This window comes from Ursus arctos, unplaced genomic scaffold (genome assembly GCF_023065955.2).
Source record: "Ursus arctos isolate Adak ecotype North America unplaced genomic scaffold, UrsArc2.0 scaffold_6, whole genome shotgun sequence".
Lineage (NCBI taxonomy): Eukaryota > Metazoa > Chordata > Mammalia > Carnivora > Ursidae > Ursus > Ursus arctos.
In genome coordinates, this window is record NW_026623078.1 from 55,728,384 (window position 1) to 55,753,179 (window position 24,796).

At 36.4% G+C, this 24,796-nt stretch overlaps 1 protein-coding gene and 1 pseudogene across 2 annotated transcripts in view; both read left to right on the top strand.

Annotated features, from left to right (window-relative positions):
- Positions 1 to 24,659, top strand: part of LOC125281066 (ATP synthase F(0) complex subunit C2, mitochondrial-like) — a 52,032-nt pseudogene extending 27,373 nt beyond the window's left edge.
- Positions 1 to 24,796, top strand: part of ZFPM2 (zinc finger protein, FOG family member 2) — a 443,324-nt gene that overhangs the window by 27,942 nt on the left and 390,586 nt on the right. The window lies entirely within an intron of this gene.

Consider the following 24,796-nt stretch of genomic DNA (forward strand, 5'->3'; position numbering starts at 1 on the left):
ATTAGTTAATTTATTTGAGAGAGAGAAAGAGAAAGTGGCGGGGAGGAGCAGAGGGAGAGAGAGGGAGAGTCTTAAGCAGACTCAGCACTGAGCACGGAGCCCGATGCAGGGCTTGATCTCATGACCCCGAGATCACGACCTGAACTGAAACCCAGAGTGTGACACTGAACTGACTGCGCCATGCAGATGCCCCTGATGATTCTTTTAACATTAAAATTTCAGTTTACTGATCATGAATCAAAAACCTGTATTGAACACAAAACTTGTAGTCATCGATGTCCATAAAAACCTCTTTTCTCAAAGCTTGTGAGATTTAGCTTAGGGTTGGCATAGTCTCACAAACTTAACACATTACTTTTTTTTTGGCAAAAAGTTAATGAGATACATCCATAAACCTTACTGGGAAGAAAAAGCATATTTAGTACGAGATGTGTGAAGGCCTCAGTTCAGAACACCGTCTCTTCTGTCTCCAAGAGGTTATATTTCGAATAGGTTGAATAATGTTGTAACATTTAGTAGTAGCTAGTAGGTATGGGGAAGAGGAATGTTGTACCCAACTAGCAGTGACAGGACCCCAAAGGTGGCCCGTGACCTACTTTTACTTCATTCAGTGGCATGGCATCTGTCAGAGTGCTTTGCCCTGTTGCACAGTTAGGCTGAGCAATTTCCATTCCATTGTGTTCTCTTACAGTTTCTGCTTTATCCCCCTCCCGGCTTATTCAAGTGTTTAAATTTCAAATTAGTAGCTTGTCTTTATCATTCACGTTTGGATTGGGGAAACATACTACAGCCATTGGACATGTTTACCATATTAAAAATAATAACAAAGAAAACAAAAATGATAGAGAAAAAATAACACACTAAAGGTTATGTTTAAGTCACGGGCGATCCTGATAGATTATCTCAATTCGGTATTCTTAAACTACTTTTCTAAAATGCCCTTACCCAATCTTGAGAACATTGAGAAGTCTGTGTGTGTGTGTGTGTGTGTGTGTGTGTGTGTGTAATGGTTGACGTGTTGGGACGGAATCAATCAGTGGAAGTAAATCCTATTAGTAGTTCTTTCTTATACATTTTGTTAGGTTTTTGAGACTCTCACAAGTGAGTCTCATCGTAGTCCATGTGGAGGACCAAGAAAAGAGTAACAACAAAGTATAGTAATTTATATGTGTATATATATATACACACACATGTATATACACATATATACACAATATATGCATGTATATAATGCTGAATAATCCATGCTTTACATGTTTATATATTCTTTTTTAGTGCAGGCATTTGTATAAGAAGCCAAGAATTATAATTTACCATCTTATGATTTGAATTGCTTTTCCAGGAATTAAGGGTTCTCTGTTATTTCTGTAGTGTCTGATTAAATGACAAACCTCAGATTTTCATCGTGGTTATAGCTGCGGCCACAATGCAGATGTGTTTCCTTATGGCTTTTTCTATATAAGCAAAGTGAAATGAAAAATTGGGACTATTGTTTGTATTATTCAATTTTCCAAGTAATTTCTTGTTTTTATAGAAGAAATGTTTCTTATTTCAGTTAAAACAAAAAAGGGTATTAACGGTTAATGTGTGCTGTGATCATGTGAAACTCGGGGACTGGAATTTACCATTGATGGTTTTTGCATTTTAACTCCTGTTCCCTTCTTTTTGAGGGTCAGGTGATGGGGCCTGCACAACAGTAAACCAATAAAGGTACTGGTAGATGTCCCATAGAGTATATAATCCATTTAAGAATAGGCAATCAGAATCCCCTTTGTAATTATGTAAAAAGATGACTGGGATTTGGAATTTCATTTATAAGTTTGAAATCTGGAATTGGTTGATTTTATTTGCAAACGATTGCGAGGTTGAACAGCACACACTCTACTTGACCCTGTGTAGTGAATTCTCATATGATCAGCATAGATAATGGAATATTTCCTTTCCTACTTAAAAAGCATTTTCAAAAGGTTTGTAAATATTTGTTTCTCAGGGATCCATTTATCTTCTTCCTCTGTTCCAAAAGAACTATTACAGGGTTACAGAAAAAGATGATAAATGAGCCCAAGGAGTCTGGGTTGAAATTGTCCCACTATAAGGTTGTACTATTATTTAGTGGACATGCAAAATCTTTGAGCACATTAATATTAACTGATTAGGTACTGGATTTTTTTTAATGCCAGAATTTTCAAATGAGGATAAGTCAGTCATGGAGCTATTCTGGCTTTTATTTATCCGTAGTCAGATCCATATGAAAGTTCAATATAACCAGAAAGAAAAATAGCTGGAAGACATTCCTTTTCAAACGAATGGCCTGGACTTCAGCTGCTCAATTCCCATTCAGTTCTGAAGGCCTGAGTAATACAGTCTGTAATTGTATACAAGCCTTATAACAAAGAATGTGACAACAAAACCCATCTGCTCTTAGTTATCCTAGTACACAATACGAGGTAAAACCTGGAATGAACCGCTGGGTATTTTGATTAATTGAACTTAACTGATGGTTATCCAGAAATTCTGTTTTATTACAACCTTTACTGAAATTCTTAGTGAAAAGTTTATGCCCCATTTAAGGTGAACATAATGAAACTTATGGTAATTTAAGACCTTCTAGAAACTCTGCATCATCATTCTAAATGATGAAGCGCATCACATATATTGCATAACTCCAGAGATGGAGATACAGAAGATGCAGGAGTCAGTATTTGGTGTGTACTGACCCCAATGTTTTACAAAAACAATATAAACAAAAAATACTTAGCATAACACATTGGTTTTTCTGTTTTCTATATCTTTATGTTTATATACACAGTCGTAATACAGATATAATTTTATTGTGCTTATAAGAAGAAATATTTTCCATATTTTTACATGGTCTTATTGATTTTCATTTTGCATTTCTGCTCCATAGTCTCTCAGCTGATTTACTGCAATTTATCTAAATATTTCTATTTTAAGGTGTTTGGCTAGCATCCAATTTTTATAACTGTTACTGCAATGACTAAATTAATGCATATAGTCATTTGCTTCTAGGTTTTTCTCAAAGAATAGATTTCAAGCAGTAAGATTAGTGGATTAAAGGATGTATACATTTTAGGAGGTTAGGGTGCAGAAGGAATGGATAAAGAAAACAATTATAGCTTTGGCATTAGACTTCTAGAGTTTCTACATTCTTGGAAATTCTAGAATTCATTGATTTTGGAATATCAATGTTAAGTTTTTGGACAGGGATCAAACAATCCAACAGTGTGGTATCATCAAGCAGTAATTACAAAGGCTGAAGGCAGGCAGCCCATCTGGGAGTCTGTTAAAGCAATTCAGGTGTGTAATAATGATTTCTTCGGTCGGGGCTGTGTGTTGAAAATGAAAAGAAACATGGCAATCTACTCCTCATTGACCATTTATTCTGAATGCTGTAGCACGAAAAGGAGACAGAAGGTTCCACTCTGGGGCGCCTGGGTGGTGCAGTCCTTAAGCGTCTGCCTTCGGCTCAGGGCGTGATCCCAGTGTTCTGGGATCGAGCCCCACATCAGGCTCTTCCACTGGGAGCCTGCTTCTTCCTCTCCCACTCCCCCTGCTTGTGTTCCCTCTCTCCCTGGATGTCTCTATCTCTGTCAAATAAATAAATAAAATCTTTGATAAAAAAAAAAAAAAGGTTCCACTCTGAAGTTTATGAAATACTTGAGTAAGAAAATATTCAGAGAAGAATAATCAGATAAATAGAGTAGTGTAGATTTTAGATAGGAAGGCTTTGTATTGACTGAACCTTCAGCTGAAAGTTAAAGAAAATGGAAGGTTTTGGTAGCTAGAAGACAAGGATGGCATTCTCAAGGTAGGGGGGTAACAAAGAAAAGTTAAACAAATTCTGATTTCTTTTAGGTACTGAACAAAAGAATGGGTTTTTACCTTAATAGATATTTTAGCATATTATCATACTGTTTATCTGTTGGTGACTTTTGGAGGATATAAAATTGAGTTATATTTTCCCTGGTATAAGAAATCACTATATTCTATTTTATTCCAAACTCATAAAATTTACATCGAATTTCACTGGAATATTTAGGTACATTATAGTTTTGTATTTAAAGATCCTGACTCAGATTCCTTTCATTGGAATCTGTGTTGCCCTGAAATTGTGTTCACTATCTTTATATACTTAATGATTAAATGGGGTTCACAATAGTATTGCTGATTAAAAGTGTAAATAAGTGAAATCTGAAATGTTTAACTGGGAGAGAAATATTTCTTTCTTCCCCAAACCAAATATTTGTCTCCTTTAAAATTTATGTTCAAAATTCTCGGTGTGAAAAGATAGGTGACCATTTTCCTCTTTGGATAAAATGGTTCAATTTTACATAAAAGCGAAACTTATAGTATTTAATCAATGGAGAAATTATTTAGCCAAAATGATCGCCATTTCTGTAGACTCCAGCAGCCTCAGCATCCCCTTGAAAGCTTGCAAATTTCTGAATTTACTCCAGGTTTACTGGTCCATAACCTTGAGGGAGGGGCCCAGGAATCTGGGTTTTAACAAGCCCTTCAGGTGGTTCTTATGCATACTTAAGTGAAAAAGTCCATTAAGTTAGGTTTTCTTTTTTTTTTTTTTTTTTAAGCTAAACTTAATTATGGCCAACTGGTGCCTAATCTTTTAAACTTTATGCATCTCAAGTTTGGGACCAAGTCTTGGGTGCACGATGGATAATGTTGTGCTGATTTTATACATTGCTGGATGTTTTAAATGTTGTTTCATAAAATGACATTTTAATTTTGTGCCCATAGTTGAAGCGTAGTTTCACACGCCTAACTAAAATATGCTTGCTTCTTTTATTGCTTTGAATCGTGTCTTTTAATTTAATTTCATAGTTTGAATTCATGTGCTTTAAAATGTGTATTTTCTACATCTCAATTATAATTTATATAATTAGTAAGACATAGTGTTGTTTTTTTTAAACCCCTTCAGTGAATTCTGTTAAAGATAATTAGTGGGATTTATGATATTGGCAATACATGAGCCCACATCCTTTCAACACTAAGGAAGAACATGACTTTAATTTGTAAACAAGTCCAGGCAGGACTCCTTTTTTTTTTTTTTTTTTCATTTTGTTTTCCAGTTCTTTTGAAGTGACTTTAAAAAACATCCAAAGTTCCCATTTCACCATCTTTCTTTTCTCTTTCTGTTCCCTTTCATTTTCTGGATATGTTAGTGTGCGTGAACCAATGAGAATAAGAGTCAGGATTTCCTTTCTAGTTGTGTTTTCTTAGACAGTCTCCACAAATATTGGTATAAAAACAGAGCCTAAAGTATGCTTAAGATTTAGTCCTGCACTGTTAAAGAATGCTTTTTTGCTTATTGAAAAAAAAAAATCTTCGAATGTTAATATTTAGAACTTATTTATCTACCTGCTTACAGACCCAGCTACTACCTACCTACTTGCCTGCCTATTTATCTGTACCTGTCGGTTATAGTTCGGGCAACTCATACAGATTATTTTGCTTTGGAGAAAATCATTTGTGTACCATAATGTAAAAATAAACTACATGCATTGCTTACAGTGTGAGCTAAATATACAGCTTGGGAACATAATTTACTTACCGGGGGATGTAAAGTAGGCATGCATTGGGTTCATGGTTTGGATCATGTTACTAGCTAAGCAAACACGTAAGTCTTCAAACATGATTAATAATCTTTTACCTTCCTAACTCTGGCCTTTCTCGAGCTGTGTTTTTGGACTATCAAAATTCTTCTTTCCTAATTCTTCTGAAGGGACTCCTTCGTACTGTCGTAAGGCCGCCTTCCCAAAAATCCATCTGGGTTCAGTTCAAGTGTCACTCTAGTAGAGAGGTCTTCCCTGACCACCCCATAGAGGATATGCCCCTTCCTTTGTCAACGGTGGTCACTCCTGCCCTGCTTTATTTTTCTCCAAAGCATTTATCATCACCTGAAATAAGTACTCCATGCAGGTAAGGACTTTTGTTTGTTGAGTTGTTTTAAGCAATCTATGCCCACAACCCTGAACAGATCCTTGACACCAGAAACTTTCTAGGATTAATTTTCTTTCTCCCTGTTCTGGAATATAAGTCCCGTTAGAGCTGGAATTCTGTCGATTTTGTTTTGTTTCCAGTGCTGAGCACAGTGCTAAGCAGTAGTAACCAATCAAAGTAATGGGTGGATGGATACATATGTAAGTGGGTAGAAGTAGAAACACATTTTAGTGGGCTAATGCATTTGTGTTCCTCATTTGCATCTCATCAGTCTTCATATTAAAGTCTTACATTAAGAATTCCTATGTTAGCTGTCTTCATATTGCCCTTTAGGTGTTTATTTAAAATTTTTTAAAAAATTGGAGTTTCTGGCAAGTACTAAATTCTAAAAATTGTTTATTTTCAGTTTCTAGTATGCATTTCATTTAAATTTTTAATGTATTTTAAAGCATCAGTAAACTGTGACTTAATTATACAGGTATCCTATGGATTTGGGTTGTGAGAGTAGTCTAATGAGTATAATCACCCACTTCCTGGCTCATTGTTGTCCAGATGTAGCTGTACTTTAAGCAAACAAATCTAAAAAAGTAAGCCTCAATGGAGAGCTCTCATGATAGGGCTGGTTCAAGATGCGGCAAACCACTTACGATGCTGACTTTTTTACGCGAAGAAATATGATTAAGATATATTAAATGGAAATCTATACAAAACCAGTGAAATTGTTAAAATATTCAAATATGCCATACTGTAACAAGAAAACACTGCAATGCACTGAAATCAGCAGTAGAACAGCTGTGTTTTAAAGGACAGTACTTTGAATGTCACTTGACAATTTGCTTTCAATTAGAAGTAATTTACAGGAAGATGCCCACAAGCTAATCTTTACAGGATAATTAAGTTCCATTTTCTTTACTTTTAATTAAAAAGCAGAAAAGATTTAGCTGATCCATAAAAAATGTTCTGTTTAAACATTCATCAGACTTCACACTCTTTTTTTGTTATTTGTTGTAGCAGATGTTATCAAAAGTGCAGTCTGCTCTGTTTTAAACCCTGAGCATTTGGAAAGTGAAACATGAGTTGCAGTAGGCATGTACTGGTGAGGTATGATCATTTAACATCTGTATGTTCAAAGAGAATATAACAGATACTACTCTTCTGTTCCTTTAATTATGTTCTGTCTGATGCATTTAATTGTACTACAAAACCACATACATTAAAATGAGAAGCAATGCAACTGTCAATTTTGAACGTTATACCTAGTAGGTTGATACCTAAAAAAACCCCTTTACTTCAAATGTCTTAAAGTATCTCTCGATTCAGACATAACACGTTTTTTTATTGTAATTTTAATAATATAAAATTTGACACAGTATTTTAATATGAGAATTTACTCATTGAAAAGAATGGAGATTTAATTCTAAAGCCATTTAAAACTTTACTCTCTGGTTTTTAATGTGGTTCTTAGCATCACTGCTGCTTTTATTTGGCAAAATACAATATATTGCCAAAGACATTTGGAGCTTTGATTTTATAAGTTACTATTGGATGGTACTATTTTTTTTTTTTTAAGGTGATGAGAGCTGAATAGATCGTGATTTGTCATGCTTATTCTCACCTCAGACTACACTAAGGAATTGCATCAAAAATTCTTCGGGCAAGGATTCTTTAATCCAGTATTATGGTATTTATTGTTCTGGGGTTTTTTAAACTTTTTTTATTTAATCAATCTGTTCATATTGAGAATAGCCTTATTTTTTAGAATTTAAAAGATTTCCACAATTTGAAAAAAAAGTTGAGTCACAATAGAGCAGTATACATAAAATTTTTATAGTAATAATTCTATTCACTATGCCTTTTGTCAAACGAGTTTGACTTTCAATCTTCTGATCAGTGAGTACCTAAAATTTAAAGATCCTATTGGAGTTACTTATTTTTGCTTACTTTTCTTTTCTTTTTTTTTTCCCTGTTTGAAGAATAACTATAAATGACAAGACAGGTTGCTCACAAGCCCATTCATTTATTTGCTTTTGCCATTTAGATTTGTATATGTAGGGAATATGCCCAAAGTCACTTTGACCAGTATAGTTTAGGAGACTGCAAAATAAAGAAATGCAATTTATTTCAGCATATATTATAAATTTCAGGTAGGAGCTTAATTGTAATAATCACAATGCTTTCATTTAAATGGAGTATGTGTTTGAACATGTAAATGTCATCAGGTTTTGTAATGAACTGGTGAAAATGTATGCTTCTCTTATTGAAAGGGTAACACCGGGAAAAGATTAAGCATGCCCTGTCTTCCTCCTTCCCTCTTTTCTCTTTGGTAATCAACACCGGTTTGATTACATCTTTTTGAACTCTGAAAGCTATACTATGAACTCTTTACATAGAAGTTTTTATGAAAGGGAATTGTGGCAAACACTAGTTAAACTTTCCACTTTCAGGAGAATTCCACCTTTTTTTCGTCATCCTGTATGTAACTCAGACTTCCTTTAATAAAGGGTAAGCAGTTTTGTTACTGTTCAGGAGAGTATGGGGATTTCCTTTTGGTGCTTGGTTTTCAAGTTTAGGGCTGCTTTTAGAAGGATGGGACTGATTCTTATGTATTTGTGGTGTTCGGAGGAGTTATCAACTGACCTTAGGTACTTGTACCTTGTCCATTATACCTAATGCATTGCTAGTACATGATTGGTTCTCATTAAATATTTATTAAATGGCTGGTAGACAATAAAATTTAAACACAGCTCCATTTGATGCAGTACACACATTTTGTAAATTCCCTTTCCTCTTCCTTCCCTCCCTCCCTCCTTCCTCTCCCCTCCCCCCTTCCTTCTTATAAGATCAAAAGGATCTGGGATCTAAGAGGCTATAAGCAACTGTGTTACTTTCCATCTCCTTCAGGGCTGTACTTCTTGTAAAGCTAGGGGTTGTGAATACTGACCTTCTCACTAGCTATACATATAAAACAATTAGCTTATTTTTATAAATACAGAAATAATGTCCTACTTCAAGAGATTTTTTAAAAAGACGGATTTTTCTTGTCTGTATTTAATTTTTTGGTTTTTTTGCTTTCGTAGTTGTTGTGGCTCATCTCCCCACCCCCCACGTTTGATTACTGTAATGTTTCTAGCTTTTATTTCTGTATCTGAATATATTTGTATTTCTTGCCTCTATTTTCTAGAAATTAGTCTTGAATTGGCCTCTGTTTTTCCTCTTTATTGCTTCACCCTGCTTGTAAACCTTCCTTCCTCAAGTCTGTCGGCTTGACCTTCCAAAAACAACTGACAACATGTCATCATTGCTTAAAATCTTCTATGGCTCCCTATTAACTACTTACATTAAGTCCAGACTCTTCTTCGTTTGTTCTAGGACTTTCCATTACTTTTCCTTTTTCAAGTTATTTCTTACACTCTCTAGGTCATAAGGAACCTCTGCTCCAGCGAGGCAATATTGCTCTTCCTATATCCCATCCCACAACATCCATTCACTTCCGGTCCCTGTTCCTTACCTTTGCTCATACCATGCCCTGCCTTTCCCCCTTCATCATCTAAATCTTCCATGTTGAAAAGGTCCAGTGGAAGTCTCACGTGTTCCAGGAAGCTTCCCAGTATTCTTCTAATCCACAGTAATTACTCTGTTTTATATTTCTTTTGCAAAAACAGTGTCAGGCATTTTGACACTTGTTTTCTACATTTTTTTTCTACATGTAGGTTAGCTTTGTCTCCCTATGAAGAACGTGTTTTAAGAACAACAACAACGAAAGAGTACTTATGCCCTTTTTGCTTTTTTGTAAACCCTAAATCTCATAGCATTATGGTAAGCAGGTGGTAGGCATCATTTCATGTCTTGTTCAACTTTTAAAAACAGACTGTGTGTTACAAATTCATAAGTAGCTGCATATGTGTATTGGGGGAAAGTATTGAATAATATTTTCCCATACATTTAGAATAAGCTTATTTTCTCCCCCAAAGCTTGGGGATTATGGTTCATGTTTGTTTCTAGAATGATTTTCTGCCACTTGGGAAAAAAAAATATTCTCTTAAAAAATAATTACCACTAGCTTGAAGATAGAGATAAATCATCAGTTTTTAAGGACTATCATTTTAGTTCTCAATAACTCATTTTGGAGCTAATAGGTTAGTGAAAGGAAGGACGTGTAAGTCATCTGTCTCTTTACCCATAGAGTGGCGGTGCCACCAGGCCTCTGCCTGTTACCGGGTTCATCAGAGCCTTTGCATGTTTGTAATTACCCTTCCATAAATAGTTTGCAACTTGACCACAGCATTTTGCCACTCCGTTAGAATGAGGCCCAAGGTCCAAGTTAAAAGCAAAATCCTCAATGAATTTAACAAAATTAAGCAAAGAGCTTTAGGTTATAAGAGCAGAGTTAATGGATTCAGCTGTTCTTTACTTTCACTTTAACCAACAAATTTTGCATTCATTTTCCAGATGTGAGCCTCATTCAATTAAAATGGAGTAAAATTAATTTTGTGAGACTCTTATATCACCCCTGGAGATAACTGGAGATAACCTAGTGTGTCACAAAACTAGAGCTAGCAAATCAGCATTTGTGGGGCTGGCTTTAGTAACTGTATTGCAGAAGTATTTTGAGATTGATTTTTAATACATATTGGTAAACTTTTGCTGGGGTTGTTCGTGTGACTCAGCTGTGACCAGAGCTGGATTATGATGGGGTTGTGGAATTCAGGGGCGGCCAATTCCAGAGCCAGAGACAGTATACGGCGGTGCTACTTGAAGGACCAAAGCCATCAGCAACACCTGGAAGCCAGTTAGCAAAACGAATTCCTGGGCTCCACCCCACATCTACTAACCCAGAAGCTCTGGATGGAGCTCAGGAATCCACGGAGAAACACGCTCTCCAGGTAAACCTTATATAGAAAGTCTGAGAGCTACTGTCTATGGAACCCTAGAGATCAGGTTGTATCATTATCAGGCAAATCCATCCCCTGTATTTCAATTGAACAAGTTATATCTAATGATTTCTGATCTCTCACCCATCATCATAAAATGCAGCACATTGAATCAAGTTTTTAAAAAATATTGGCTATTTCACAATTTTCATCTGTATTTGAAGTGTATTCTGAACTCATTCATCTGAACTGATTAAAATGCAAACAAAAGCACTAGATCACTCTGATAAGCAATGGAAATTCCACGGTCTTTCCTAAGAGCCCTTGTGTGCCTTATTCAGCTCTGTGTCCTTCCAACCTAGCAGAGAACAAAAGCAACTGTAGAGCAGCCTTATTCTGGCCCTGTCTTGGCATTTAGGCTTGTTTCGTTTTGGCACATGGCTGTATTCTTTCATCATACAGGAAACTATCTGCAGAATCAGTCAAATCTCAGATTCCCTGAACTGCTTGATCAGGCTGATGTTTTCCTAATGAACAGAGATTGCTAATCTCCATACCAATAATTAATTATTTTTGCATATTGAGGTGCTAAATAATAAGTGGGATGGAGTACTATATTAGTTATAGTATAGGACTTTTACAATTTCTGTAGATCATTCAAGTTTTCATAGTTTGCTATGTAAATATGCTGGCCATACATTGGTCTCTCTAGCCACATCACATAAATAAGATCATTAATTAGTATCATTTAAAAATATAGATTACATCAGCTGTGTGTCTACTCTGCACCGGGAGCAGTTCTGCTGCCACAGCCACTCATCCCCTGAAAATGTCCACCTGTGCAAAGTTCGTCTCTACCCCCTTCTTGGTCAGGAGCACCTCTCAGCTGTTGAGCAGATCACTGTCTGCAGTGGTGCTAAACCCACTGGAGATGCTGACAGACGCAAGCCTCAGCAGCTTGGCAGCCCCTCATCCCCTGACCTCACCTATTCCTAACCACAGCTTCTGAACCAGCGCCATTTCAAGGGACATGGACATAGCAGCCAAGTGCATTGGGGCTGGGGTGCCATGGTAGGGGTTGCTGGCTCTGGGGCTGGAATTGGGGCTGTGTTTGGGAGTCTCATCATTGGTTATGGCAGGAACCTCTCTCTGAAGCAACAGCTCTTCTACGCCATTCTGGGCTTTGCCCTCTCGGACGCCATGGTGCTTTTTTGCCTGATGGTGGCCTTTCTCATCCTCTTCGCCATGGAAAGGGGCTGTGTCCACCTCCTTCTATGTGCCTTTTCCTATGCCTCCCCAGGCAGGCTGGGTTGCCTCAGGGAAGACATACAAAAACTGTATTAATAAGAAAAAATGTGGAGATTACATCAGCTCTTGTAGTTATATAAATTTTTTCTGAAAATGAACTTTCATAATAATGCTTCATAGAAATTGCAATCTTGACTATAATTGATTCTGTATATATGAATGTGTGTGTATAATATTTGTGGAAATCCTGCAGTATGTTATCGAGTATATGAGGATAATTTTTGGCTTTGCCAGTTTAGTGTAGTTTAGAGTTGAGACTCAGTTATAACAGTCAAGGCATCTAGAAGTAAAATCATATTGGATATGAACTGTTAAGCATTTATTTAGGTAGAGGTAGCATTTGCCCTACCAAAAACTTTTCTCTACCTTCTTAGGTTGTATAATATTGTGGGGTAACAATAGTTATACTGGATCTGGGTTGACTGATCTTTATAATGGTGCTACTAAGTCTGTATTTTATGTCTGACTGATTGTATTGAATTTGTGTTATGTCTGATACCTGCTGAAAAGTTATAATGCCCTGGAGGGTTATTACCTTTAGTGATTTGGAGATGCTGAGACGCTGTGATGATAGCAGGCTCTTCTTTTCATCTAGAAAGACTCAGATTTTATCATGCTTACGTTTTTGTTACATTCTGTTTATTATATTCATTTATTTTAATTTTACTGATGTTATTTAAATGCCTGTTTATACCATAATGCTAGACTCTTGGAGAGTGGAAAAGGCAAACTATGTAAGTAAAACACAGGTTTTTTCCCTCAAAAGGGTCTCCCTCTGTGAGTGAATCAATGTGGGGGAAGACTGAGTATGTCCCAATGTGGAAGTAGCTGTTTTCGTTAACCCATTTATAATATTGGCATCTTGTGCCATTAAGCTTAAATTTGATACATTTTATTGATTGAATCCCAGAATTTTTTTTTTTTTTAAAGATTTTATTTATTTATTTGACAGAGATAGAGACAGCCAGCGAGAGAGGGAACACAAGCAGGGGGAGTGAGAGAGGAAGAAGCAGGCTCATAGCAGAGGAGCCTGACGTGGGGCTCGATCCCATAACGCCGGGATCACGCCCTGAGCCGAAGGCAGACGCTTAACCGCTGTGCCACCCAGGCGCCCCGAATCCCAGAATTTTGGTATAGAATTTCCTGGGCTCGGGAGAGTGACCTTGGGTCTGGGGTCACAAATAAGTTTTGTTTTGTTTTGTTTTCTTCTGGTATAACTGTTGATTTTATTTCTGACAGGATTTCCAAATTGAGCAGCTCTGTTTAGAGCTTTGGAAGGTGCTAAGACACCTACTGTAGGCAAAGGAACTCTTGGTTAATATTTCTCTTCACTTGTTTACTTTGTCAAGGGATTTGTGAAAGTGCTCAAGGTTGAATGTGTATCTTCAATTATATTTGTGTGTTCAAAACTTTGAAAATCAGGCTTCCTGGATATTACGTGTTTACTAAAATATCTCTTAGTATGTATTTAGGTCTTTGATGATATTTTAAGTTATTATTTAAGTTATTATTCATTTCATCTATGATACTGGCGGTGTCTTATATATAAGACATTTTGTCCCCCTTTGGCTTGACAAATATATAGAAAACATGTTAATTTGTCCATTGTGTGTGGCCATTCCACCAAGTGTACCTTTGAAAAGATCATTTGATACGGGGGCTCTAAGGTGGAAGCGTGGCTAAATTATTTGGTTTAAAAATATTTGTGTAACATGGCTTTTTTGAACTTTTATTTTTTTCAGTGTAGGAAGGAATGAAGAAAACTACATTTCTTGGGTGCCGATCGTGTAGCAGGTATTGGAATACGTAGTTTAATTTAGGTTATCTCGTACTGCCCTCACAATGACATTTCAAGTCAGGCTCCGAGCAATAAAGAGCATGTCTGAGATTCAACCCCAGCTCTAACTCCCAAGGCCGCCACATTTCTACCCTGCTGTGCTGCCTCTTGCCATGAGGCCATGTGCTGATATTTGGTGGAAGGTGCAGTAATAGAAGCCATTTCCGAAGGAGGGGAAGCCAGCTGGCTTCAGGGAGAACAGGACGCAGGGAATTCTAAGGAGCCGTGCGAGCCCTCTGTTCTGAGAGCGTATGAAGGAGGAAGATCCATTGTCCAAAATCAAGTTTTGCCTTCTCTAATTTTTCAAAATTAATTTAAATAATTGATAGATAGGTATTTCTCAGTGTGTGCCTTACAGCCTGTCTTGTCCACTTGCATATGCTGGAAAATTGAGTTAAAATGTTGTGGGTTTTTTTTGTTTTGTTTTGTTTTTAAAGAGAGGAGGATATGTTGTAGGCAAGAGACAGGCAAAATCAGTACCATTTGTATGCTGGTTTTAGCTTGAATCCAGAATTCTGATACTAAATGAAGATTTTTATTTGCATACTGTTTATTCAAAAGTTGGGGACACTTAAAATACATTTATTTACTGATATGTGTGAACTACATTTTACTTAGACAATCTTCATAGTATTCGTGGTATGGAAACATTATTCCCCATATGTAAGACTCATTGGAAGCTTTCTTACTCCAGGGTTGAATAGATGGTTGCTAGATAAAGGCATCCATAAAATAATAATTGAGTGTATTTATAAAAAATAGCTTTCCATTTTGGTTTGTAAGATACACTTGTAAATTTTTATAATGTTACGACATATTGTCCAGATTGGTTGATTGGGGGAGGGGAGAACTGATGTAATTCAGACAAACAATAATTACTAGGTCAAGAAATAGGGCAATTAAAGAATGATTCATGGCAAGTAGGAGTGAGACATTTACATTCTGAAAATTAATTATGGGACTTTTATTTAAATTATAATCAGGAAGAAAAGTTCAGGGAAAAGAAAGAGGTTCGGGGAAATTTTACATGTACTCATCTTGAGTACAAATTAGTAAAGATCTTAGATTCAACTAATGTGTCAGAGTCCATTAAAGAGATTGGAAAACCCTATTTCACTGTGACTAAACTGCCTGAAATTTTAACCTCCAAACTTATATATAATCAAATGCAGAGATTGTGTATGTCTTGATAAATTTACATATATATCCATGATGGAAGAGTACAAAAGACATGGATATTTGATTTTACAGGGTCGACAGCGATGTGTTCCGTTGGCCAAAGCAAGTGTGGGAGCTCTTATAAAATCCTCAGATCTACAAATTATAAAAAATAAATTTTTATGTTTACTTAGGCAACAACTGTCTCCATCTGCAATCCACTTATTATATAGTATATCCTTAGAAGCTGGCTAAATTTAACTCTGAAGGTCTGATGTCTCACAGCCTTGGTCTTTGGCCTTGAGGGCACTGATCATTACTGTACTTATTGGACTCCCATTTAGTCCTTCCCATTTTTTTCTTTGGCTTATTCTCCTTCCACCTCATTTCCCCACTGAACTTTTCTGTCCTGGACCCTGTTATCTCAACTTGCTCTCACCTTTTCAAACTTCCTTTGTACTCACTCTGATGAGCCCAGCCTAGTTTATGAGTGCTTGTATAGAGGGCCCTGGCCTGCCCTTTCCTGTTTATTAGGCATTAGGGCATTTGGCAAGTTTTCAATGTGAGCTATGGTGATCTCATAACTCACAGGATGAAACTAATATACAGTAATTTTAGAGCCAGTAAGAAATGAATGGGAGATCATTGGCATTTCAATTTGCAAGTCTACTCTTCCCATGGCTAATATAAGAAGTCTCGTTTGATTTTGAAATGGTGATACAAAAGACAGGGTTTTAGATTTGAGAACTAGAAATCCCACACTTAAATTGCCAGAATGTGTTTGCTGGAACCAGATAAAACTCCTTCCAGTGGATGGTAAACCTCTCTTAGGGTAGCAAATTTAAGGAATAGAGTAAATTCCATTATCGGATATTCAATTTCAATATTTAAAATAGGTGATTAAATGCAATCCATAATCTCTGAAGTCGTTTGTAGAAGTATGTAATAGAATTTGGGATTAAAAAGGATTCTCTTTGCCATGAGAAAGCATTTTCAGATATTCATCCGGTAAGATCAACATGCAATAGTTAGCTTCAGGTTTTTTATTTGTTATTTATTTAGCAAATGGGGAGGGGGGGGCAAGGCCCGTAGTCAACCCATGTTGCTTTTTAAAGGAGGAAAAAAATGATTTCTCTTTTAGTCCATTCAGAATGGCTCTCCCAGGAGAAAGACTGACATACTCAGCCACAAACACTTTACTCAGCTGCATGGACTTAAAAATGTAGGCACTTTTAATGGGAACAACTTTCATTTAGTTTGCTCCTTTCATTTAGTTTACCATGCTGTTTGGAATCCTCAGAGTTTTCCAAGATGATTGATGATTTCCAATACCCTGGCAATAATTTCAGCCTCTGTTAAAGCTTAGGCATAAGACTGACATCATCTTTATAAATTTACCATTTAGTTAATCCACTCGTGCTGATTGATTAGTGGTTAAAATTCAAGCATCCTATTAGATACCCACATGATACTATAATATCTCAAAATAAATGACCGTGATCATGTTGAATGCAGAATGCCATATAGACTTGTGAAGACACTGAACTGATGTCAGTTGCCGTTTAATTGTGTGAATGTTACGGCACTTGACATAATTCGATCAGCAGGCATGCTGTACCACAGAGTTACCTCTCTTAGACTTTCTACCTGTAATCTAGGGTAGTTTTCTTGTTAGGTAGTGAAAGATTTAGGAGTGAGGATTTCTAGACACTGACTGAGGAATCACTAGAGACACATCTTTTAACATAACCGTTTGTGTAGTTTCCACAAATCTTTATTTAAGAGATTATGAAGAGATACTAAATCTCTACATGGAAGATAAGTTGGATAGACATCATACTGAGAATATATTTTTTAAATATTTATTTATTTATTTGAGAGAGAGAGGGAGAGAGCATGCACATGTGTGAGCGGGGGAGAGGGGGTAGTCAGAGAGAGAGGGAGGGAAAAAATCTTAAGCAGGCTCCATGCCCAGCACAGAACCTGACGTGGGGTTTGATCTCATGACTCTGAGATCATGACCCCAGCCGAAATCAAGAGCCAGATGCTTAATGGCTGAGTCACCCAGGTGCCCTGCACTGAGAATATTTTTATATTAAATATAAGGTAGGGAAGTTGGATAAACATACAATAAGGATAATTTTGTTAAGGAGATGAAAGGTAATTGCTGTGGTTACTAATATTTCTTATTAAAGCTGTATAAATTAATCTAAGGCTCTGGGATTTTTATCTCCTGGTCCATATTCTCTCACCACTCTGAGCCTAATCAGACTAATGTGGTGCCAGAGGCGTTCAGAAGTTAAATTGAAATATTGATGCTTGACTTTAAGTACTAAGTGGGACAAGCACAGTTTTTTCTTCCTTCACTTTATTTCTGAATAAATTTATTCATTTTATTATGACACGGAATACTCAATTAAGACTATGGCAACTCTCTTAATCCCCAGTTCCTTTTCTCCAAACTCCCACTATTAAAATGACGATTTTGCCATATCTAGAAGAATGTGGAATGTATATATCCTCTTTCTCTTTTCCAAGTTTTTACTGCTGGTGTCCATAAATGTTAAGGTGGGGAGAGAAGAGCAGGTTCGGCTAACATAAGAGTAAGTGGGGTGTGAGACTTGACTTGTGTTCTGGAAAGGAAGGCAATATTTCTGGAGAAAGAAAATGTGCTGCGAGATCTTAGGCCACAGCTCTGGATTCTGGAACGAGCAATTGTCAGCAAATAACTCTTATTACCCACAATTCCAGGAATGGACTTCATCTAGCTTCAGCTATTTTTATTCCATTAATAGAGATGAAAAACTTAGATTGTAAATGCTGTATGAACATTTCCTATCTCATTTCAATATGTCTGGTATTAGTACGTCAGCCAAGAAGATGTAAATGACTGAAGTCAGATCTTCTTATGTTCTGGTAGTACAGAGAGATAAAGAGGGAGAGAGAGAGAGAGATAAGAGAGCTGGAGATGCCGGGAGCATCTCAGATGAAGGGAGTGGTCACTACAGTGGTGGGATGTTGAATACGACTGTCTAGTGCACTGTTGTGTTGGCTTGGATCATCAGAATGCCTGGTGCATACTAGCTGCTCCACAAAAAGACATCTCTGCATTGTCTGGGACTGGTCACGTCTATTATCTTTGTTTAGCTTGAGGCAATGTGTAGCTTTGACCTATAGGCACTTTTTGAAGTTCATGGCTTTGAGTCTCGGTGGTTGTTTCATTTGATTTACAAAGTACTTTTTAGCATTAACTTTGCAATGAAGGAGCTTTATTCCCAGAAGATGTTTTAGCCAGGGGTATACTTGTCATGATTTATGACCAGAACAAATAATAAAATATATAAAACCGCATATGATGGGGCCCATTAAGTTATTTCTAGATAACTTTGCTCCTAAGTTAAACTGGCTATGTTTTTCCATGTCTGTGTCTGATAAGTAGATTTATCTCAACATCAGGTTTTCGCAAGATTAATAATCCTTTTTTGTTAAGAGAGTCTGTTTTAAAATTGAAGACGGTTATCCTGATGTGAATTTTATAAACATGAGTTAAATAATATTATGCTTTCATATATTTAAAGCATATCTGATATTTTAACTATACTTTTAATCAGATGTCTTACAGAAATGGGAAGTATACTCAGGAAGAAAAAAAGTGGTTAAGCTAAAAAGATTTTTTCTTTAGCTTGAGTAATACTATGCTCTCAAAGCTGTAACCTGAATTATTAGCACATATAAATCCATCTTCTTAATTAAATGGGGCCTTTGGCCATTGAACACCAGCATATGGACAGAGTTAGTTACTAAATGTTATTATGAGGCTGGCCTGGACACATAATCCATTAGAGGTAGGATTCAGTTATATTGGTAGCAGCAAAGTGATTTTTATGGTTGTAAGAATCTTCTCTTTGTTCTGTCAGTATCAGTTATTTCAGTACTAATAAAAATCTAAAACGGGGGTCAAGTTTATGATTTGTGCTTTGGATGGATAATTTGTAACATTTCTATCCAATAAGCCAAGAGTTTCTTTCTTTCTGGAAAGGACCTGTGCTATGTGGTTTGTCTAAATTACGTCAGTGTGCAACCATGGAGAGAGTGAGCGTGATATCATGGGATTATAATGTTAGAAAATTTCATTGAAGGGCATGAATAGACATTAAAATAATAAATATGCACTTGTGATAGTGTATCTATATGTGTTTAGGATTGCAGTAGTGAATATTACATATTTCCTTTGGGGGTTTTATCAGTGTCAGTCAATTTTGCTTAAAATTTTGGAGAAATAACTTATAGTAATATGTTAAAATGTATGGTAACAAGTGAGAGGAAATCTATGTGCCCATTCAAAGTTTTGGTCCACATTTCAGATGAAACACCAGTAAATTACTGAAAAACAACTCCTTAAAACAACAGTGCAAAGTAAATCAAGGGCAGAACTGTTATAGCTTAGTGGTGCCGGGGGGGGGGGTGGATAATGGAACTTGTTTTATGATGTTAAACAACATCATGAGAAGGTAACATAAGAGGTTATGCACGTATATATTTTTCAAGTCATGGAGCGCTAGAATTTAAGATGTTAGGGAGAGCTTCCTAAAACCCCAAAAATGTTAAGCCTCTATTCAATACTATTGCTTCTCTCTCTGTGTGTGAGCCTATGTCCACATACCATGACGATATTGCCAAGACATATACTGAGCTGGTCAAACAAGGCTTATGGCAAGGAGAAGGAGATAGGAAATAGAATAGTAATCTCTCCCACGTAAGTCCAAAGAGCTAAATTTGTCAAGGATTGGTACTGTCAGGTAATGGACAGCTAGATGGCTAAATGATGCCCATCTATATGTAATAATACAGGATGGAGGTAATTACACTGTCCACATCCAAGAACAGAAGGGGATTTTAGGAAGAGTTTTTAAACTTAGGGAAAGGAAACCAGTTTAATTGGTTAAGTTGGGTTACAGAGGTTATCTAAAGGCATAGCCTCTTTATAGTGATCAGAATAGGCTGTAAAGGAAAACAGACCAGGATATAGACCCCTCAAATGGTTATACAATTTCAAATTCAGGAAATTTGTAAATGAACAGGAATATTAAGTTATTGGGTTACGGCTGGAGGTATGAAATTAACATATAGATTATTTGTGGGGCGCCTGGGTGGCGCAGACCTTAAGCTTCTGCCTTCGGCTCAGGGCATGATCCCAGCGTTCTGGGATCAAGCCCCACATCAGGCTCTTCCACTGGGAGCCTGCTTCTTCCTCTCCCACTCCCCCTGCTTGTGTTCCCTCTCTCGATGGCTGTCTCTATCTCTGTCAAATGAATAAATAAAATCTTAAAAAAAAAAACCATACAGATTATTTGTATATGCTATGAGAAAAAGACAAGTGATACTCTTATGTAAGAATAGAATATGATACTGGATTAGATTGTTAACTGTAAAAAAAGGTGCTATAAAGACATTATTAGGATAATTGACAAAATTTGAATATGGACTATATATTACATAGTTATGTCTATCAACATTATTCGTAATTAGTGAAATGTACTATGGCTGCATAAGAGAATGTCTTTGTTCTTATGATATATACTGAATACTTAGAATAAAGGGCCGTAAAGCTTGCAACTTACTTCAAATGGTTTAGCAAAATGATAACAGTGATATTATTATTACTGAGAAAGAGACATAAAGCACATGAGGCAAAATGTTAGCTATCTGTAATTCTAGGTGAATGGTGTATGGGCGTTTATTATGTTAATATTGTAACTTTTTGAAGATTTAAAATATCCGGAATAAAAGGTAGAAAAAAATAGATGCAACTAACAAGTAAAATTACTAGTACTACTAGTGGTAATAATAATGATAATAGTAATCATAAATGTGTCCTGAGCCTTTTAGGTAGATGGAAGTCTTGATACACAAAAGTATCCAAAGACCAGAATAACTATGATTGAGGCACTAGAATAGAATGTTCACTGTGAAGTTCTAAGGTTAATTTAAAAAAGTTTATATCAGTGTTATGTCTAATAACAATAGAAAACTCTCCTTGAACATTTCCTTGAAGGGCAGTGAACTTTGCAAGTTACCAAACCTATTCTGGAACTGTGTTGGAGATAATATTGTGATGTATAAAGAGGAGAAAGAAAGTAGGAAAAGAAAGCTCTTCTAAATTTTATCCATTAGGAGTGTGACGTACTAGGAATTATAATTGGAAGAAAGGAAAAGTTGATAAAGATCAGAATAGAATGTAATTGAAAACATGTAAATAAAGAAGAGACTTCAGTAAATGTAGAAGAAAATGGGAGAAAAATGTTCCGGGTATGAGTAATATTCAAAATCCATAGATCATTTCCCCCTTCATATACATAAGGTCACTAAGTGCTCTGACCAGCATTATGTTAGATTTCACCATCTTTTCATGTGTCTGTTGGCCATCTGGATGTCTTCTTTGTAGAAATATCTACTGAAGTGCTCAGTCCTTGAAAAAAATAAGTTATCTTCTAGTTGTTGAGTTGTAGGAGATTTATTATTATTATTATTATTATGATATGTTAGTCACCATACAGTATGTCATCAGCTTTTGGTGTAGTGTTCCATGGTTCATTGTTTGCGTATAACACCCAGTGCTCCATGCAATACGTGCCTTCCTTAATACCCATCACCGGTCACTGATCATCAGGGAAATGCAAATCAAAACCACAATGAGATACCACCTCACATCTGCCAGAATGGCTACTTTCAACATCACAAGAAACAGCAGATGTTGGTGAGGATGCGGAGAAAGGGGACCCCTCTCACACTGTTGATGGGAATGGAAGCTGGTGCAACCACTGTGGAAAACAGTATGAAGGTTCCTCAAAAAGTTATAAATAAAACTACCCCAGACCCAGCAATTACACTATTGGGTATTTACTCCCCAAAAATGAAAACACTAATTGAAAAATATATGCTCCCCTATGTTTACTGCAGCAGCATCAACAATAGCCAAATTGTGGGAACAGCCCAAGTGTCCATTGACTGGTGAATGGCTAAAGATGTGGGGGGTGTGTGCGTGTGTGTGTGTGTATGTGTGTGTACACACACAGTGGACTACTTAGCCATAAAAAAAGAGAATGAAATCTTGTCATTTTCAATGACATGGATGGAGCTAGAGAGAGGTATTATGCAAAGTGAAATAAGTCAGTCAGAGAAAGAAAAATATCATTATGTTTTCACTTATATGGAATTTAAGAAACAATCAAGCAAAGGGAAAGAGAGAGAGAGGCAAACCAAGAACCACTCTTAACCCTAGAGAACACACGGATAGTTATCGGTGATGGGGTGATGGGGGGGATGGGGGGAATAGGTGATGGGGAATCAGGAGTGCACGTGTGATGAGCATAGGGTGATGTATGCAAGTGTTGAATCACTATATTGTACACCTGAAACTAATATTACACTGTATGTTAACTATACCGGAATAAATAAATATAAAAGCTCCTCTGATTTAAAAAAAAAAAAAAAAAGATTTCACCATCTTCATCTTTAAGCCTTAGGGAAACAAAAAGTCCATTAATGTCTTGATGGCCAGAAGACCCATCCATGGCAAATTGTCTTGATTTTCTATTCTTATTACACAATCTTTGTGGATCTTTTTTGTCTGCTTAAGATGGAAGCAAAGAACTTGCAAAGGGTCAAGGAAACCCATATTTTGGTTTTTACTTCCTCAATTCAGCCAGCCATTCATTGAACCCTCATTCATATTTCACAACATTCTTTTTTATCAGGCACCCCTAGAAATTATTTTGACCTCTTTTTGACAGACTTTGCCTTCTAAGTGCACTAATTATTATTTTCAATTTTATTTTCCTTTCTCTCTGTTTTTTTAGCCTCCATTGGAGTACCGGGACACGTTTTTTCTCTTTTAATCTCAAGCTATCACTTAAAGGGATCTGATGAAGAGTAGTCTGGCTTTCACAGGGCAGTGACTTCTATCAGTGCCGTAATAATTATTATTATACACCAGATTGGCAGGGGAAAAGAAATCTCACGTGGATAAATACAGTGTTTTAAAAATATAAGTAATAAATGCTATAAAAATGGAAGATAGATTATTTGAAAAAAAATTACAATCAGTACCTAGTTGCATGTTCAAGTCATAGAAAAGCAACAACTACAACAAAACCAAAACAAAAGAAATGAGGTCAAGAAAAAATAAAGAAAAAAATGAACACTGTATTTTTTTTTCTTTTAAATACATTAAAACTCAGAAAAAATGATAAAGGAGAACATTGTTCCTTTATCAGATGGGAAAGGAAAACTCTTAACTGATGACATACAAAAGGCAGAGACTTTTACTAAGTATTTTCTTTACCTCTGTCTTCACACGAAAAGGTCATCTTTGATCTAATCACTGGAATAGCCAACACCTGGGCTGGGAGGGCAGAAAGTCATGATAAAAGAAGGAATGAACTAGAGATTGTGTAAAAAAATAAAATAAATAAAAATAAAAGGTTGTTCAACTGCTGGCATTGGCGAACGTTAATATAGAAATGGAACTCTTTTAAGTATGGGGTGTCAATTGTCTTCCTCTTTGGGGGCTTTCAGTTTATATGATATTTGCAATTTTTCAATTAAATAATAAATAGAAGTTTTGTATGTGCGGAGTCTAGAGGAAATCAAACAGGACTATGATGTAGCCTCAAATCTCAAGAAATTTGCACTCAATAAACTAGCCTTGGATAAGACTTTCTGATAAAGAAAATGGTGTAAAATGACTTATTTATAAAATTATTCATAAAAGATGCACAACTAGCTAAGTAAAGTCCTCATGGGTCCAGAGATACTTATCAATGGTTTTAAGCAACCTCAGAGAAATTTTATCAAATTACCTAAATATGAGTTTGGGTTTTTGTTTGTTTTTTTGTTTTAATGAGGGAGTTAGATAGGGAGAACAACAAAGGTTGGGTCAAGCGGACAGGCACCGAAACAGGAAAGCAGTGGCTAAAAGTGGGAAACCACCCAGAATGGTAACGAGTTAACGAGTGAATCAGAGTCCAGGATAACATCCTGGATTGGCCAATCTCATTCTCTGTAGAGTAGTTCAAATTTATGGGAGTAAAGACAATATCTTCTTTGGTTCAGCTCTTCTAACTTCCTAGGAAGAATGAGGGCTCTGTCCCTGGTCTACCACCCAGGGACTTTGCTAGAATCCAAGCTGTCAATCTTCTGTGGTTTTGTTCCTGGTGTACATAGCGTAACTTGATTTTGATTAAGTATTCTGACAAAGTGTCCCATGACTACTTTGTTAGTATTTTGTGACAAGGAGCTTGGAGATAATATTTTGTCATTATTATTTGATATTTTCCAAGGTACCTAAAATTCTTGAATTTTTTCCTAATCCATGGCAACCTAAGTAGGAAAAATTGACTTGTTAGGTCCTGTGCCCAAATCTGAATCTTAGGATTTATTACACTTCAGAAAAAAGAAAAAAGAAGAAGAAGAAGAAGAAGAAGAAGGAGAAGGAGAAGGAGAAGGAGAAGGAGAAGGAGAAGGAGGGGAGGGGGAGGGGGAGGGGGAGGGGGAGGGGGAGGGGGAGGGGGAGGGAGAGGAAGAAGAAGAAGAAAGAAGAAGAAGAAGAAGAAGAAGAAGAAGAAGAAGAAGGATTTGCTAG